Below are 18,926 nucleotides of genomic sequence, written 5' to 3' on the forward strand. Positions count from 1 at the left end.
ATTTACGATGGCGTCAACACTCTGCTGCTAAAACGGAGAATCTCACCCAAGGTAATTGGCAAGAGAAGCAATAGCAACATCAGGAACAACCTTCTTATGCAGCAAGTGGTTAGGATCTGGAATGCATAGCTTAAGAGTGTGGTGGATGCAAGTTCAATCAAGACATTGAAAAGAAATTTGGGTCATTAACTGAAAAGGAAAAATGTTTCAGGGCTATGGGGAAAAGACATGGGAATGGCATTATTGCAATGGACCTTGTCCAACTAACCACAGAAGACCCAGAGACAGGGTACAATAGTTTATTCATGATTCAAGCATAGAAGGAACTACCCCAGAGAAACGTCTGGAGGAGCACCCTCCTCTGATCCAGCTGTCAACTCTGACACAGCTCTCCAATATAGCAATCACAGGGAGAGCATTCTAACATGTGGGCGGCACGGTAGCACAGTGCTTAGCACTGTTGCTTCACAGCTCCAGGGTCCCAGGTTCAATTCCGGCTTCAGTTACTGTCTGTGCGGAGTCTGCACGTTCTCCCGTGTCTGCGTGGGTTTCCTCCAGGTGCTCCAGTTTCCTCCCACAAGTTCAGAAAGATGTGCTGTTAGGTAATTTGGACATTTTGAATTCTCCCTCTGTGTATGTGGTGAATTATATACCTAGTAATTCACACTGTGTTGTATTACATGTATTGTGTCCTCGTGGGCTCTATATACGAGCCGTTGCACAGCTCTGCCCATAGGGGGAGATAAGGAGTTTGTACTGGGCTCCACCCTTGGCTCCGCCCATGGCTCCGTCCGTGGCTCCTCCCACTAACCAGAAGTATAAAGCACTGCAGTCGTAAGCCTGCTCTCAGTTCATCTCGTCGCAGACTGGCTCAGTTGTAAGACTATTAAAACCACTGTTCACTTCCAATCACGTGTTTTGTGAATTGATGGTCACATCAGTGTACTAGGGGCTTTTCACAGTACCTTCATTGCGGTGTTAATGTAAGCATACTTGTGACAATAATGATTATTTTTACAAAACACCACTCTCTCTCTCTCCCAAGTCACAGATGCAAGCTGCTGTACAGTTAGTTAATACATAGAATATTGTTTTAAAATTCTGATCATGCCTACGTAGGTTTATTATTAAACCTTCACCCAAAACCTTGGTTTGTAAACGAGTTAGAAAACTGTCTGGTCTTCCAAACAAATAAACAACCTTGCTGACGAGTTCTGCTGATGAAGTATACCTTGACGAGCATGAGATGTTATTCCAAGGCAACCCGCCTAATCCAGGTATTAATGTAGTAAACATCTAAACTGCTTCCAATGCATTTACATCTTTTATTAAATAAGGAGAGCAACACTGTACATGGTACTCCATGTGGTCTCACCAGTGCCCTGTATAAATGAAACATAACCTCCCTACTCTTGTATGAAAATGAAACTCTCCTCGCAATAAACAATAACATTCTATTAGCATTCCTAGTTACGTGCTGTATCTGTATACTAGCCTTTTGTGATTCATGGACTAGGGCACCCAGATCCCTCTGCATCTCAGAGCTCTGCAATCTCTCATTTAGATAATATAATTCTTCTTTATTTGTCCTGCCAAAATGGACAATCTCATATTTTCCCATATTCTATTCCATTTGCCAGATCTTTGTCCACTCACAAAGCCTATCTATATCCATTTGTAGCCTTCTTATATCCTCTTCACTATTTATTTTCATACCTATCTTTGTATCATTAGCAAATTTAGCAAATCAGTCCATTCATCCAAATCATTTATATAAAATGAAGCGGTTGAGCCCCCTGTGGCACACCACTCGTCATATGCTGCCAATCTGAAAAGACCCATTTGTGCCTACTCTCTGCTTCCTGTTAGCCAGTCTATCTTCTTTCCTCATCAATATGTTACCCCCTACACCATGAGCTTTTATTTTCTGAAATAACTTTTGATGAGGCACCTTATCAAATGCCTTCTGGAAATCTAAATACAGCGCATCAACTGGATCCCGTTCATTCAAAGCACACGTTACTTTTTCAAAAAATACTCGTCGTCTGTGCGTGGGTTTCCTCCGGGTGCTTTGGTTTCCCCCACAGTCCAAAGATGTGCAGGTTAGGTGAATTGGCCATGCTAAATTGCCCTTAGTGTCCAATGGTTAGGTGGGGTTACAGGGATAGGGTGGGGGTTGCGCCTAGGTAGGGTGCTCTATCGGAGCAGGGGATGGTGCAGATTCAATGGGCCAAATGGCCTCCTTCTGCACTGCAAGAATTCTATGGATTCTATAGATTTCCTTCCTTATTAATATTTTAGTCATTATTTTCTGTTTTTTATACACTGTCCAATCTTCTGCCCTGCCACCTACCTTTGTGCAATTTTATATTTTTTATTTAAATTTGATACTATCTTTAACTTTTTGTAGTTAGCCTCAGATGGTGGGTCCTCCTCTTGAAATTTCTTTTTTGTTGGAATGTATCTATACTGTGTATTCTGAAATATTCCCTTAAATGTCCACCACTGAAACTCTATTGTCCAATCCCTTAACCTAAATTACCAGTACACTTCTGTTAGCTCTGCTTTCATGCCCTCATATTTACCCTTATTTAAGTTTAAAATATTAGACTTAGACCCACTTTTCTCTCCCAATACCAACAATATTATACATGTAGTCATTTACCTTCAAAGTTTCCTGCCAAACTTAATTGCTCACATGCAAATTACTCCCTTACCCACATCCCTTCTACTGATGAACAGTTAGCACCATGCTCAATATGAACTGGGAGTCACTACCTTTATCAAAGGTTTTAAAATAGAGCTGCCCCTGGAAGCTCAAGTTGCACCAATCAAGTGACTACTAGTGCAAGCTCCCATGATTATTTCCCATCAGATTCATGCATGGACCTAGAAATTGGTGCTTTAGTGCTCATTGAGGAATGCAAAGGAGTCTTTCCAGCATTAGGTCTTTTTGTTAGATACGTCACCATCAGCAATGGAACTGGCGTATCTGAGCATTTATTGGGGCAAGTTCAAGCCACACTGACCTCAATCATATGAGTGTAGCATGATGATTAAATCTTCTTGCCTCATGTCATTCCATCCAAACATGAGTTCTGTGCATTTCAAGGAAGTGCCCTGCGTTAATTTTCTCGACATAGCAATTGGCTCGAGAGTTAAATTGAATCTTCAGACTTATGGTGCTCAGTCACAAGTTGAAGTCTCTCTAAATATCTACATCTATAGGATTCTCCTGCATGGAGAGTGAGAACCTACGCAAAGCATTGGACAACAACTGGAATCGCAATCCAGCAAGAATCATCACAATGACCAAGGAGATGGGGAAGAAGAGAAGGTTCGTTAAAATAGATGGAAAGGAAAAAGACAAGGCTTCTGCATCTTAACTCAGTAACATGCAAATGTGTGGCAGGTCAGGCTATACTGAAGAAACAAATAGAGTACAACTTACCCCATTCAACAGCCTGGATGTTGTGAGACAAAATAACACTGAATAAGAGCACGTGCCCTCAGGTACTTTAGCTGAATGCATTAAATAAATTGCTGTAAAACAATAAGGAGGTAAACCCTCTTCCAGACAGGATTAAGTGAGGCTAATTTCAAACCTGCCCATTATAATGATTGCTGATGTCGGAGTTGTTCACCTATTTTAGAGAAATGCCAACCTTGAGCACATCACATCAACTCTGTAACTGAGAGTTCAGGATTTGTTATAGAACTGAGAAACCCATGCTGTTTGTTTGGCACTGTTAAGCGCTGCTTAAACTAGAGTTTTGTGTGATGAAAAATAAACAATCTGCAGGATAATCCTCAATCAGTTACTTTATCTTTATTTAGAATAATCCATTTGGGCTGGCTGAAGAGCAGCCTGTTTGACAAGCCTAGCCTCTAATCAAGGGGAGACAGTCAGTGAAGACCACAGCATCAGGTAAGTCAATACCGAGGAATGACGAGGGGAAGAGGGGTTTGATCAGGGATGGTGGATGAGGGGTTCAATTGGAGGTGAGATATGGATCAGTTAAATGTATGGAGAAAGGGGGTCCATATGAAGGAGGGCAGAATGGAGGAGGGATTACAAGAGAAGGGAAGAGTCAATCCGTGTGAAGAAGAGACTTGTGTTGATAGAGTGGGGTGCCCATCCTGGATAGGTGTAGATCACCAGGGGCCTTTGGGGAGGGGGGCATCTGTGACCAGAGTCTCGGGGAGAGAAGGTTTGAGTTCGGAGAATGAGGTGGGGAGGGGAAGAGGAGGGTTTATTGTGGGAGGGGATTGGAAAGTTCGCTGGGATGATTATATACCTCAAGGAAGCAATTTAAATTCAGAGGCTGGGGTGGGGGGGCGGGGGGGGGGGGGGGGAACAGAGGCCTCGGCGACATGGTTGCAGGGGAGGGTGGGAGAGATGGTTGTGGAGGGAGGTCCAATTACAGAGGGAGACACATGCATCCAGGAGTTGGGTGTGGAGACATTCAACACCCGCACCCACCAAGTCCTTGCTTCACTGAAGCAGCAAGGGTTCCCGACACTCAGGAAATCCAGCCAACACCAGTGAAAGTCAAAAGCCTGAATGTCACTGAATTATTATCTTTAAAGTTACAACCCAGTTAAATACAGAAATGGGCAAGTTAGAAACAGTTTTGGGTCAAGAAACATGAGCGGGATTCTCCGTCAGCTGATGCCAGAATCGCAAAATGCGATTGGGCAGAGAATCGGTTCTGATGCCGAAATCGTGGCGGGCGCTGGCGCACGCCAAATCGCAATTCTCCGGTGCCTCGGCAGTGGTATCAATGCGTTTCACTCACAGGTACAGTAATCGCCGTTTGCATATCTTTAATGATATTTTCCAGGGCCTCCGCAATTCTCCACCTCCACGGGGGCGAGTTCCCAACAGCGAGGTTCGTTTGTGCTTTCAAAAATTGAGAAACAGGCGCCGTGGATGATGAGGGAGAGAGAGGAGGTAGGAGATGGAGTGTCACGACTGTGAGCTACAGGCCCTGACACTGGCAGGGCTGGCTGGGGGGAGGGGTCCTCTGCCAGGGTCGCAGGAGCGGGGTGATGGGGTATGGGCTGTTGGTCCAGGGTGACCCCCACGGGATGGGGATGTCCAGACATGGACCCCCCATTGCCACGGCCTGCAACGCAGCCATCTTGCTGCGCACCCCACTGACCACCCACCTTGGCCCCCGTTTCTGAAGAGTATCACCGGCCGTATGGGTGCCCCCCCTCAGCCCCCATTCTTCACTCCATCACCCCGTACCCCACCCTCTGCTATGCCCCCAAATTGGCCGCCACTCGCTGTTGGGGCATCACGCAGCCCGCCCAAGGGCAACGGCCACAGTAACCCCTACAAGGGAGTGCCAGAAAGGAGTGGTGGAGCTTACCGCTGGCATAGTCAGAGCCAGCAAGCGGAACCCCTGGCAGCAGGGACTGGCACCGATGGGCTGCAGACCTGGGGGTTACACTGAGTTTGTATGAGCTGGAGCTACTCGGGGAGAAGGAGGAAGCTGCAGCAGCAGAGCCTGCCCTCGCGGAACAGAAGACCATTGTTGAGGCTGGAGTGCTGGCCGCCCAGCAGGCCGCGGAGGGGGAGGTGTAAAGGAGTCGCTGCATGAGGCCTCGCCGTACCTGCAGCACCTGTCATTCGATGACCTGCCGGACCAGCCAGCTCAGTACATCCATTTCAATGTGGACTGAGCCCACCAGGATGCCCGGGCAACGGGGTCCACCATCATTACCGACATGCCCTGGGTCCAGGGGACGATCTACGGGATGCATGACCCCTATGAGCACCTACAGATCACAGACTGCTCCACACAAACCAAAAGGGGTTCCACTCGATGAATGTGCAGCTGATATGTAACCATCAGTTGTACATCATGTACGCATGTGCCCGATATCCGAGCAGTGTGCATGACACCTTCATCTTGTACACTCGACGATTCCTGACATGGCCGAGATGCCTCTTCAGCTGGGGGGTTGGCTCCTGGGTGACAGGGGTTATCTGCTGCATTCGTGGCTGATGACGCCTATCCGGAGGCCACAGACCGAGGCGGAGACCCGCTACAACGACGCTCATGCAGCAACCAGCGATGTGATCGAGCGGTGTTTCAGCCTCCTGAAGATGCGGTTCAGGTGCCTGGACCGCTCTGGAGGGGCCCTCCAGGATGGCGCTGGGAGGGTCGCCCACGTCGGGGTGACCTGCTGCATCCTCCACAACATTACGCAGGAGAGTGGCAATGTCCTGGGGAAGGATGAATGCTCGGCTGCATCCAATGAGGAGGATACGGAGCAGGGTGAGGATGGGTGAAAGTGCCCCGCCCAGTGACCCTAAAACCACAACCAGCGCCAGACACAACCACTTACCTTCCACAAGGACAGACTTCTCCCATCGGATTCTGGGACCATCCAGAAGCAGGACCAGAGGCCATCATGGTGTCAAACGCCCATCCTTGATGCCAGGGGCACCGTTGGCTGGCACTGCCCTTGCCAGCGGTAGGATCCGAGGCCCCAGCCGCACCCCCACGGGGGCTACAGTGGGCATTGCCCTTGAGTGGTGCACGTGATGCCCCACCAGTGGGTGGCAGCCAGTTGGGTGGTGGGGGTTGTGGTGGAGGGTGAGTGCAGAAATGGGAGCTTGGGTGCAGTGGTGGGGGCACCCATACGGTCGGTGTCACTCTGCAGAATCAGAGGCCAAGGTAGGTGGTCGGTGGGGTGCGCATCAAGATGGCTACCTTGCAGGCCATGGCAATGGCGGTCCGTGCCTGGGCACTGCCCCAGTCCCTTGAGGGGTTACCCTGGCAACTCACTCTCCCTCCCCCCCACCCCCCCACCTCCCCAGCCCTGGCAGAACCCCCCACCTCAGCCAGCCCAGCCAGTGTCTAGTCCGGCAGCTCACAGTTGCGCCTCTCTGTGTCCTACCTCTTCTCTCTCATTCATCAGCCACCACGCCTGTTTCACAATCTTTAAACGCACAAGTGAACCGCAGTGTCGGAAATTTGGTCCATTGGAGGTGCTGAATCACGGAGGCCCCGGAGAATACCAGTTCAGGCCCGTAAATGATATGCAAACGGTGTTTACTGTATGTCCGTTTCCGGAATGTATTGCCGCCGCTGTCGAGGCGACAGAGAATTGTAATTTGGCGTCTAATCAGCACCTGCAGCGATTTCAGCATCGGAGCCAATTCTCCGTCCAATCACATTTCCCGATTTCGGCATCAGTCAATGGAGAATCCCACCCAATTGCTCTGTGTCTTTTAATGAGCACCTGTACATCTCAGTTTCATTGCAAAGTCAACACCGTGCAATTCAGGTAGATTAATTCCTATTGCGAAATATTCTGGGGGTTTGAAGAGGAAGGAGGAATTAAAGAAATGTGAAAAAGAGTTCTTACAAAGTGCTATCAATTAAAGGTTCAGCAAAAATTTCCCTGTTTGAAAAGGGATTATAGCTAAAAGCTTATTTCATCTCAATAAACTTGTTAGTTTTTGCTAGCACAGAACCATTTTCAATATTTAATAGTTTCCATAACCAACTTTAATAGTAATTGACATTCCTGGAATTAAACCTGAGTACTATGCCCCAATTGGCCTCTGTTTTTATTACTAGAGTATATTCATTATACTAATACACATGTTACACAAATCAGGTCAATAAATGTCACAAACATCCTTTCTGCAGCTCCAGGATGAATCTCAATTACCAAACCTTAAACAAACAGTAGATATTGTGACTACTGCCATAAATTTAAAAAGTCAGAGAAATCTGTTTAGACGGGCTGATTCCAGTTCCATAGCTAGATTGAAACAAACTGCTTCTAATTTGACTTCAAACTAGTATTCTCACTCAGAGACAAGACTGCAGCTAGTGTCGGAAATTGAAAACTGGAACGCTTAGTTGAGAGCTGAGCAGAGCAAAATTCACTCTGTATCTAATCTGTGCTGTACCTGACCTGGAAATGTGTGATGGAGCATAGTAGTGGGTGGTTCATTCGACATGTAACAGTGCTACACCTGACCTGGGATGGTTTGAAAGCAGAGATGAAGGGACGGTTTAGTAGCACTTAGGACAAAGGGGATTAAAGTATATGGGGGGGAAAGCATGATTAGGCCATGATCATAATGAATGGTGGAGTAGGCTCAAAGGGCCGAATGGACCTGTTTCTATTTTCTATGTTTCTATGTCTCCTCCCCCCTCCCCCCCATACCATTCCCACCCCCACCACGGGCCGTTCCCACTGACACTTTGCCCTCTGCACCGCACCCTACCCCATCAGTGCCTGGCACCAGAGGCCTCTAACCCCGCTAAGCATCCCTGCCGACAGGGATACCGGTGGCCCGTGCTACCCATGCTAGCTCTGCTGCCTCTGTCCTGCTTCTCCCCCTGTGAGGTCTACTGTGGGGGGGGTCCTTCTTGGGTGGGCCGTGTGATACCTTGCCAGCAGGGCGGCGCCAGGTTGTGGGGAGACTGGGCACTGTGCGCCGCCAACTGATGCCATGGTTGGTGGCTTGCTTGCGTGCAGGCAGGGCCATGGCTGGGACTCAGCCAGGGGCTTGGGCACCCATTGGGACCATAGCTGCAGTGTGCTGTGGGTCCTTTATGTGGTGCACTGGTTGTGCCTAATTGTCTGGGGGCGGAGTGGCTGGGGGGAGGAACGTAGTGGGCAGGCAGCGCTTGGAGACAACCGGTGATCATGCGGTGTGGACTAGCTGCGGGTGGGATACCTGCAGTGGGGCAATGCTTCAGATGGGTGCACGGACGTGTGTCAACATCTGGTTGACCACGGGCTGCGCTGGGCCATGTCTATCCCATTGATGGGTCAGCTGGGGTCTATGGGCTCCAGGGGGGTTGGCCTGGGAGATTAGAGGGAGAACCCATTTGACCTATGGCGCTCTGTAAATCTACAAGCCCCAGTGGGCAGTCAGTGGAGTGCGCAGCAGATAACTACTTTGCAGGCTGCGCCAATGCCAGTCCTTGCCAAGACAAACCAGTCCAAGGGGGACCCGCCGACCACATGTCCCATCTTCTGGTCACCCCTGCCACTCCCCCAGCCATGGTATATGCCCCTGGCAAGCGGCATAACAGGCAGCCCACCGTTGCGCCTGTGATGACTTGGCTTACCTCCTCTATTGACCTCACCGGCCACTACACCTGTTTTCTGATTTTAAATAGCACAAGTGAACTGCGCCATCATCACTTCCGCCTGGCGGTGGTGGAATCACAGGATGTCAGAGAATATTGGGTTGAGAGCTAGGACAATGCTCTGTGGATCCGGGTTCTCATTCCGCCACAGCATATCGTGGAATTCAATTGAAAAAAAACTGAATTAAAAGTCTAAATAATGGACATGAAAACATTGTTGTGACATGAAAACACTATTGTGATGGCCCCCGGGCTTCTCCATGGGACGGACGTGCGAGCGGAGCCAAACCCTGAGTCCCCCCCAACACCTGGCGCTGCCAGTCCTGGATGCCCGCTCTGGTATCGACCAGGATCTGTATGTTAGCGGCCATGGAGCAAGGGAGTGGGCCATCCTTGTCTGGGACTGCGCCATCGCCCTCTGGACTGGGCCATCTCCCTCTGGGTCTGTACGACCTGGGCAATGGCGCCGATGCTGTCAGCCATGGCCTGCTGAGACTGGACCACGCTGAGGAGCGCTGCTGCAATCTGCAGCTGGCTCTGGCATATGGTTACCTGTGAGAGGGCAGCCCTGCCCTGGGCCTCCACCTCCGCCTGCACGGAAAGCCCCAGGCCTTGCAAACTCTGACCCATGCCCGACACTGTCGCCCCCATTGCCTCCACCGCGGACGCCACCCGTGCTGTTTCCGCCTGGGTGGCACACATGACAGGCACCATTCCCTGCTCCTGCAGACGGTTGGACTCCTCCACCTGTGCCTGCAGGTGCTGTAAGCTGGCCGTCATCCCCTTCTCTGGTCCCTGGGTCTCTGCCTGCACCTGCACTATGGGTGGGACTGGATATTCCAGGAGCCTGGGGCACGTCTGGGCGGCAGCTGGTTGCTGAGGCCGGGCTGCCTTCCGACCGTCTGGCCCCTCGGCTGCTCCTACCACCACCTGCTGAACCAGAGCTGTGTTGTGCGCACCAGTGAGTGTCCCAGAAGCCTCCTCACGAAATAGCCCAACCGAGGTGATAGTCTCTGAGATGGTGGATGGTGTTGGAGATAGCAGTGATGGAAAGTCAATGTCCTCATCGACCCGAAGTCCGGGGTCTCCTGGGTCTTGGTGTCCTGTGTGTTTGTCCCCTGTGTGTTTGTCCCCTGTGTGTTTGTCCCCTGTGTGTCTGTCCCCTGTGTGTCTGTCCCCTGTGTGTCTGTCCCCTGTGTGTTTGTCCCCTGTGTGTCTGTCCCCTGTGTGTCTGTCCCCTGTGTGTTTGACCCCTGTGCGTCTGTCCCCTGTGTGTTTGTCCCCTGTGTGTCTGTCCCCTGTGTGTCAGTGATGGAAACATCAATTCTACGGACACATGCTTGTAGGAATAGAATAGCGGTTTTAATATACTTACAACAGAGCCAGCCTGTTAACCGTTGAACTTTCGGTGAACTGGCTGGCTGACTCTGTGGCACGGATCTTTATACAGCAGCTCCGGGGGAGGAGTTCTGGGCGGAGCCAAGGGGGGAGCACAGTACAAACTCTCGAGTACTCCCAGAGCTACTCCCCTGGTGGTCAGGTAGTGCAACTGCACTTACAATATGGATACATATATATACTGGGAACAGAGTGGCATTGGTAACTTATAATAACATGTGAATCTCAGTCACCACATTCACCCCCTGTGAAAAAAATCGAGTCCGGCAAGGGTGGTGGCTCACAGAGTTAGTCTGTCCGGTGGACGAATTGTTTGTTTCGATCTACGGAGCACCGGGGTTGCAGCTTCTTGTGGTGGCTGGGTGGGTGTTGAGAGCTGGGGTACGATGGCAGACTCCGGGGCGGGTCTCGTCCAAACTTCATACACCTCTGGCTCGACCGGAGACTGGGGGCACTGGGGGCGGGCTGGTGCTGGCGCGTGGAGCCGGTGGGGCGAGCTTGCGGAATCGGGGGCGCGAGGGGGCGGCAGCATAGGGAACGGGGTAACGGGTTCCTCAGCGGGGGTAGGGGGGGGCTGGATCCAGCGGGTGCCAGGTCCCGAAGGGATACTGTGTCCTGGCGACCGTCCGGGAACTCCACGAATGCGTACTAAGGGTTGGAATGGAGGAGGCGCACCTTTTCAACAAGGGGGTCAGTTTTGTGCCCCCTGACGTGCTTCCTCAGGAGAACCGGGCCTGGTGTCCTCAGCCACGCCGGAAGTGAGACCCCTGTGGTAGTGCCCCTAGAAAAAATGAAGAGCCGCTCGTGAGGGGTTTGATTTGTCGCTGTACAGAGGAGGGATCTAATTGCGTGGAGCGCATCTGGGAGGACTTCTTGCCATTGGGAGACTTGAGGTTTTCTAGACCGGAGGGTCAGTAGGACGGTCTTCCAGACCGTCGCGTTCTCCCTCTCCACCTGCCCGTTCCCCCTGGGGTTGTAGCTGGTAGTCCTGCTCGAGGCGATGCCCTTGTCGAGCAGGTACTGACGCAGCTCGTCGCTCATAAAGGACGAACCCCGGTCGCTGTGCACGCAGCTGGGGAAACCGAACAGGGTGAAGACACTATGCAGGGCCCTAATGACTGTGTGGGAGGTCGTATCGGGGCATGGAATGGCAAAAGGGAATCGGGAGAACTCATCGATGATGTTGAGGAAATAAATGTTCTTATTAGTGGAGGGGAGTGGCCCTTTGAAATCGATCGCAAGGCGTTCAAAGGGCCTAGAAGCCTTGACCAGGTGGGCCCTGTCTGGTCTATAGAAGTGCAGTTTGCACACTTGCACTCTGGGTACTCTAAATTTATGAAACAAAAGACAGGAGCAGGTGTTGAATCCAATTAAGTAGTATTAATAAATTTATAGCTTTGTTCGATTTCCAAGCTGTTTGTGGTCTTTGTCAACCATCAACTATGTCAACCTTCCTGAATTTAGCAACACAAAGAACACCATGGACGGGATTCTCCGACCCCTGGTCGGGTCGGAGAATCGCCGAGGGGGGGCGGCATGAATCCCGCCCTGCCACTTCGACGCCGGCTGCCGAATTCTCTGGCGCTGGTTTTGGGTGTGGGAGGGGATCGCGCCGGTCAGGGCCGTTGGCAGCGACCCCCCCGGCAATTCTCCAGGCCCGATGGACCGAGCAGCCGCCCGTTTTCGGCCAGTCCCACCAGCGTGGATTAGACATGGTCCTTACCGGTGGCACCTGGCTTGTAGGGCGGTTAGCGGGGTCCTCGGGGGAACATGGGATCCAGCACCGGGGGAGGACTCCCATGATGGCCTGGCCTGCGATCGGGGCCCACCGATCTGCGGGCGGGCCTGTGCCATGAGGGCACGCTTTCCCTCCGCGCCAGCCACTGTAAGGCTCCACAATGGCCGGCAGAAACCCCCTGTGAATGCGCAGGAAACAGACCAGCGGTTCTGCGCATGCGCCAGAACACGCTGGCGGTCCTACGCATGCGCCAACTCAGGCCTGCCGGTGGAGGCCCTCCGGCATCGGTTGGCGCGCGCCAACCCCTCCAGCGCCGGCCTAGCCCCTGGAAGTGCAGAGGATTCCGCAACTTCCGGGCAGCCCGATGGCGGAGTGGTTCACACCGCTCTTTGGCGCTGGTACGGGCCACCCCGCCAATTCCAGTAGAATCCCGGCCCACAACTGTCAATTGTCATAAAAACCCATCTAGTTCATTAATGTCCTTTAGGAAAGGACATCTGCTGTGCTTACCTGGTCTGGCCTAAAGGTAACTCCAGATCAACAACAATGTGAATGACTCTTAAATACCTTCCAAAATGGCCCCGAAAGCCACAGTGTAGGTCAGCTAGAGATGGTCAATAAATGGTGGCCTTCCAGTGATGCCCACATCACATGAAAGAGTGAAAAAGAAGTCTCATTCAGCCCCACACAATTGTCTGGCAGAGGAAAGAAGCCAGTGGCTTGGCAATAAAGCTTGTAACAAGGAATGAAGATAAAGGCCTTGGTCTTTCCAATATTTAATTGGAGAAAATTTATGTTCTTTCGGTACCGGATGTCGGAAAAGTTGAGACATTTAGGATGCAATTCTCCGTAAAAATTTCTAAGTGTGCTAACGAGCGGGAATTGCTACGGGTTTCCCGCCGCTCGGCCCAGCGAGGCCAGCAACGCTATTCAACTTTAAATTGTCCACTTAACAAGGCCCCTTGGGCTTCTTGCCGCAAATGCCAGCTCACCAGCTGATTCTCTGGGACTGCGCTCGCCATCCCCCCACTAACAAGGTCGAGCAGTAGTTAAGCTGCACTTGCTCAGCCAGCTCGCAACACTGGTGCCGAGGAGATAAGCCCCAGGATTCAGGGGTGCTGACCTGGGGAGGCTCCTGGATGCAGTGGAGACCAGGAGGGGTGTCCTGTTCTCCCGGGGCCCCGGAGGGTGAGCCACAAGGCAGACAGCGCTGCCTGGGATCAGGTGGCGGCAGCTGTCAGCTCGGGGGGTGTGACCAGGAGGACTAGTCTCCGGTCCCAGTGTAAGGTCAACAGCCTACACCAGGCAGGACGAGTGAGTAGACACCAAAGCCCCCACCAAGGGAGCATCCACCCCCCAAGCGACCCCTAACCCTCCCTCCACCCCCTCCCCTTCAACCCTCCCTCTATACCCCTCCCCTTTCAACCCTCCCTCCACCCCAACCCTCCCTTCACACCTTTCCCCCCCCCCCCTCCTCCCTCCCCACAACTGTGAACCATGCATGTGGCTATCGATGCCCTCTCTGTGTCTCCTCAGGAAAAGCTCTCCCATAATTGACGGGAGAGGGCCCAGACTGGCGGTGGGGTGCCGGACTTGGGAATCCTCACCTCCTTCAAGGAGCGGGTCGTGGAGGTGACAGTGTGGCCGAGGACAGGGCGTTCACCAACACGGAGGCTGGTGTACGCTGCAGAGATCAGAAACCACCGAACTCCTCTCAGGGGACCTGTCAAACGTGGTACTGATTGCCTTACTGACTAACCCATCCCTCCCGCTGACCACATGTCCATTCTCCCGCAGGTCCTCCAGCCGACGGCACCAGCCCATCCCGGGCGGCCCCCTCTCCTGACTCCCACAAGACCAACCTAGAGGAGAGCTCCGAGGATGCAACTGTTATAGTCGCGGCACAGCTGTCATCCCCACCCTCCACCAGCGCAGATACACACACATCGGCGGGACATGTTAATGATCAGGCTTCTGGGCCACAATCTGGTGAGAACCACATTGCTGCTGACGTGCATCAGGTGGAGGCAGGAATGCCCAGGCGAGACAGCAGTCGGAGGGCTGCTGGATGCCAGGACCCAGCTGGGACCCTGCTGAGCCTCTGTAACAGGGCTACCCAGAGCTGATGGAGATGATAGGGAGCGGCCGGGACATTCAGAGAGAGATGTCAGAATCACTCCAGCAGATCCATAGCCGATTGGAGGAGTCCCAGAAACTACGGGCGCAGGAGATTGCGCTGGCAAAGAGTGGTACCTAAGCCAACACTGCTAGGGTGGCGACCGCAGTGGAAAGCCTGGTGCACGACATCAGGACCATCAGTGAAGGTATCCAAGGCCTCTCAGTCAGTGACGGCCAATGGCCAAGGCACTCCGGAGCTTGTCCTAGTCACAGGTGGGCATTGCCGAGGCGCTGCAGAGCATGGCCCAATCACTGAGGAGCATCACCGAGGGCGTTGACACCGTGGTGCAGACATTGGAGAGCCAGCAATGCTGGCAGAGCCAGATGATGCAGGGGCAGCCGGGGCTCGAATCAGCTGCCTCTACGTCCCAAGGTCGACCCCAGGGTCCTATGGGCACCGATCGGGAGGAGGGAGTGCTAAGTGCTAACCCAGACCCGTCCCATGGGGCATTGATGGTGGCCACTAGCTCGGGCCCCAGAGCCCCAGAGGATGCCCGCAGGGGCATCGGAGGCCACGGGACAGTAAGCAGGCTGGCTGCCTCCACTTTAAAAAAAATATATTTAGAGTATCCAATTCATTTTTTCCAATTAAGGGGCAATTTGGCATGGCCAATCCACCTACCCTGCAAATCGTTGGGTTGTGGGGGCGAAACGCACGCAAACACGGGGAGAATGTGCAAATTCCACATGGACAGTGACCCAGAGCCGGTTTCTGGGACTTCAGCACCGTACGGCAGCAGTGCTAACCACTGCGTCACTGTGCTCCCCGGCTGCCTCCACTTCTGATGTGCATCCTGGGGAGACACGTAGATGTAATGGTGGAGCTAGGAGGGCTAGGTACGTTGAGGATCACTGAGGGCACCAGGGGAGGGGAGACAGGATAAGTAGGGGGTGACGGGGGTGCAGAGGGTGGGCGTTGGGGGGGGGGGGGGGGGGGGGGGGGGGCGTTGTCCATTGGGAGAATGGACAACTGTATTGAACAATAAACACGCTTGTCCCGGGTGTTTAGATGTTGGCTGCTGCGTGTGGGGTGTTGTCTCCCGCAGTGTACAGGTACCGTGTCTAGGCATCACTGTTTGATTCTGCTTCGAGGCAGTGACTCCCAGATGCTACACAGCCCACCCACTACCGGAATTCAGTTGGCATGTGTGAAGTGCTCACTTAACCACGATTGCCAATTCGATATTAGCGATAGCCTTCAGCTGCACAGCCAGATACCTCGGCAGTCGGTGGGGGTTATGGGTGGTCATTGGGGCAGACAGGCAAGGACGTGGGTTGGTATGATCCAGGGGTTGGCATGGTGGTGCCGTGAGCAGTTACCCCTCAGTGGCACCCCTAGAGCCCCCCTCCCACCCTCCCATGGTGGCCCACCCCTGCAGAGAATCCGCACCCTTAGCTCAGGGGCAGCAAGGCCCGGTGCCCACAGACTCTTTGCCTGTGAGCCAACATAGCTCCTCAGCTCCCCACAGAAGCCCTTCTGCCAGATTCATGTTTTTCAAAAGGAGTACTACTCGGCACCAGGGAGACCACTTGCTGGGGGGGGGGGGGGGGGGGGGGGGGGCGTTGAATGATGGGAGGCTGTTGGTTATGGTGTCGCTCTCGTTAATTGTATGGAAATGGGGTTTATGTGGTGATCATTGGTTTCTCGCCACGCTACGGCGAGATCCCACTTTTGCCTACGGGAGCTGGTCGGTTGCATCGCAAACTGTTTAGCACCTGGCGTGGATCTTGTTTATGGCCTTTCCCGCAATTCACCACCTCGTTTCGCTTGAGCGAGGGCGCGACAAGGCCTGAAACTCGAGCCTGTAGAGACATTGGAGGCGTCAGGACAGGTGGAGGTCAGGTAGGGCTGGATGTCGTTAGCATGTATGTGAACACTGATGCACACTAACTGGTAGCTACTAACATGGGTGGCACAATCGCACAGTGGTTAGCACTGTTGCTTCACAGCACCAGGGTCCCAGGTTCAATTCCCGCTTGGGTCACTATCTGTGGGGAGTCTGCTCGTTCTCCCCGTCTCTGAGTAGGTTTCCACCCACAAGTTCCGAAAGACGTGCTGTTAGATGGATTGAACATTCTGAATTCTCCCTCAGTGTACCTGAACAGGTGTACCCGTGTGGCGACTAGGGGATTTTCACAGTAACTTTAATAGTAACAGTGTTAATGTTAGCCTCCTTGTGACAATAATAAAGATTATTATTATAAAGAGTTGCAGGCTTTTCTCAGACATACCTTAACCAATGAAGTTGAAAATGTCAAGCCTACATATATTCGCAAATCCATAAGCGGTTGTTGAACACAGGCTCACTGGCTCCTCTATGTGTGTGGATGCATCATGATGTTTGTGCCTGAACTATACAGAACAGGAAGGAGACACCTTTTATCCATGGATTATACTGGATTCATTTCTTTCAGAAAATGGATTCAATGGGCTGGATTCTCCGCACACCGACACCTGAATCGTGGCCGGTGCGGAGGTGGAGCATCCATTTCCTCGCACAGAATCAGGACTGGCACCAGTTCCCCGATTCTGTGGGCCCTGAAAAGCGGCGTACTCAGGAAGCACGCCGCGCCGCCCAGCGCCTACCTGGGGCCATTGATGGAGGCCCGCTCTGCCATTCTCCATCCCCGACCGGCCAAAGTCCCAACAGCACGGATCTAATATGGTCCAGCCGGTCGGGATACTCCTGTGGCGGCTGCGGATACAGTCCCTGGCCGCCCTGATCGGAAGTGGGCCGATCGGAGGGCAAGGGGGGGCCTTACATGCGGCCGGGAGATGTTTGTGCAGGCGTTGAGAGTCGGGCACGTGGCCGATTGGTGGGTTTATTTTCAGGGTCCAGCTCCACGGTCAGCGTCCGCCATGGAGCACGGCGCGGCCTCTGGAGACCGCCACCGTGCACATGCGCGGCCTCCGACCCAGATGTGTGGGGGCCCGTATCTGCAGCAAAAGCTGATAGATCTATGCCGGGTCCCTGCTAGCCCCCTGCAGGGCTAGGAATATGTGGCCCTTTCATACCAGTTTTTCTGGCGTGAGAGTCAGTTCTGATGCCGGCATGGGGACATTGTCCCAATAATGGAGAATCGGGCCCATTGTCTCCAAGGTACTGAAGGGAAAGATCCAGCCAGGTTCCCATTTCCAATCAATATTGTGTGTGAATGTGTGTGTTTTAGGCTGGGGTGATGGGGTTGTGGGGGCGGGGAGCGGGAAGGGGGACAGTTAGTGTACCTACTTGAGAAGAGAATAACAGTAATTTCTGATGTCTGCCATACTTAAGTACCATTTTTTAAAAATGAATTTAGAGTACCCAATTCTTTTTTCCAATTAAGGGGCAATTTAGCGTGGCCAATCCAACTACCCTGCACATTTTTTGGGTGGTGGGGGTGAGACCCACGCAGACACGGGGAGAAAGTGCAAACTTCACAAGGACAGTGACCCGGGGTCGGGATCGAACCTGGGTCCTCAGTGCCGTGAGGCCGCAGTGTTAACCACTATGCCACCGCGACGCCCTGCCATACTTAAATATCATGTCAGTACTTAAGTGTGGTGGTATAACTAGGAGGTTTACGGTGCCTATCTGCCATTGGTGCAGAGCACTCGCTGCCCATTGTCTCAGGTCGGTCATGTGCCTCTCTGCTGATTGGTTGAGACTAGTCATGTGACTGCTCACCCATTGGCCGAGAGGCAAGCAGTCCCGCCTACGAGGTGGGGTATAAGAACCCGTAGGACCCGGCAGTCGGCCTTTCTCTGTAAGTCGACTGCCGGGCACACAACTAGTTGATTAAAGCCTGATATATGGAACTTCTTCACGACTCGAGTCCAATTGATGGTACATCAATTTAATCAACTAGAATTTTGGAAATGGAGCTTCGGATCAAACCAGACTGCCTCCGCATCAGCCGGCATGCTACAAGCGTGTCAGCAACTTTTAAACATTGGCTGGTGTGCTTCAACAGCTACCTCTCCACCACAGGCAGCCAACCCACCAAGGAGCAGAAACTCCACATCCTCCACTCGTGCGTGGGCACCGCCGTCTACTCGATGATTGAGGATGAACAAGACTATGATGCGGCCATGGACCTTCTGAAAGGACATTTTCTCAGGCCTGTTCACCAAGTCTACGCAAGGCAGCAGTTCCCCGGTGAGTCCCTTGATGAATTTTATCGGGGCCTCGTTGTCTTGGGGAGAAACTGCGCCTGCCCGCAAGTTACTGCGGCAGAACATACGGAACTGTTAATTCAGGATGCCTTTGTTGCAGGCATGCAACCTTCTGCAATACGCCAGTGACTATTAGAAAAGGACACTTTAAGCCTCGCTGAGGCACGGACCCTCGCATCCTCTTTGGAGGTTGCCGACCGAAACGCCCGCGCATATGCCCCCGGCCCCGCGGCAGCCCCATGGGCAATGTGGCACGCAACCCCCCTGTCCCCTGCCGACTCCGACCCCCCCCAGGCCTGCGCTGCGGGAAACCCCGATAAGC

At 52.8% G+C, this 18,926-nt stretch overlaps 1 long non-coding RNA gene across 2 annotated transcripts in view; it reads left to right on the plus strand.

Moving 5' to 3' along the window:
* Positions 1-3,226: 3,226 nt before the first annotated feature.
* The window catches only part of LOC119971685, a 135,531-nt gene continuing 119,831 nt past the window's right edge, over positions 3,227-18,926 (plus strand). For both annotated transcript variants that reach the window (XR_005461894.1, XR_005461895.1), the window contains exons 1-2: positions 3,227-3,337; positions 3,838-3,928. This is a non-coding gene — a long non-coding RNA (uncharacterized LOC119971685). The remainder of the gene's footprint in view (positions 3,338-3,837; positions 3,929-18,926) is intronic.

The sequence above is a fragment of the Scyliorhinus canicula genome, chromosome 9 (genome assembly GCF_902713615.1).
Source record: "Scyliorhinus canicula chromosome 9, sScyCan1.1, whole genome shotgun sequence".
Classification (NCBI taxonomy): Eukaryota; Metazoa; Chordata; class Chondrichthyes; order Carcharhiniformes; family Scyliorhinidae; genus Scyliorhinus; species Scyliorhinus canicula.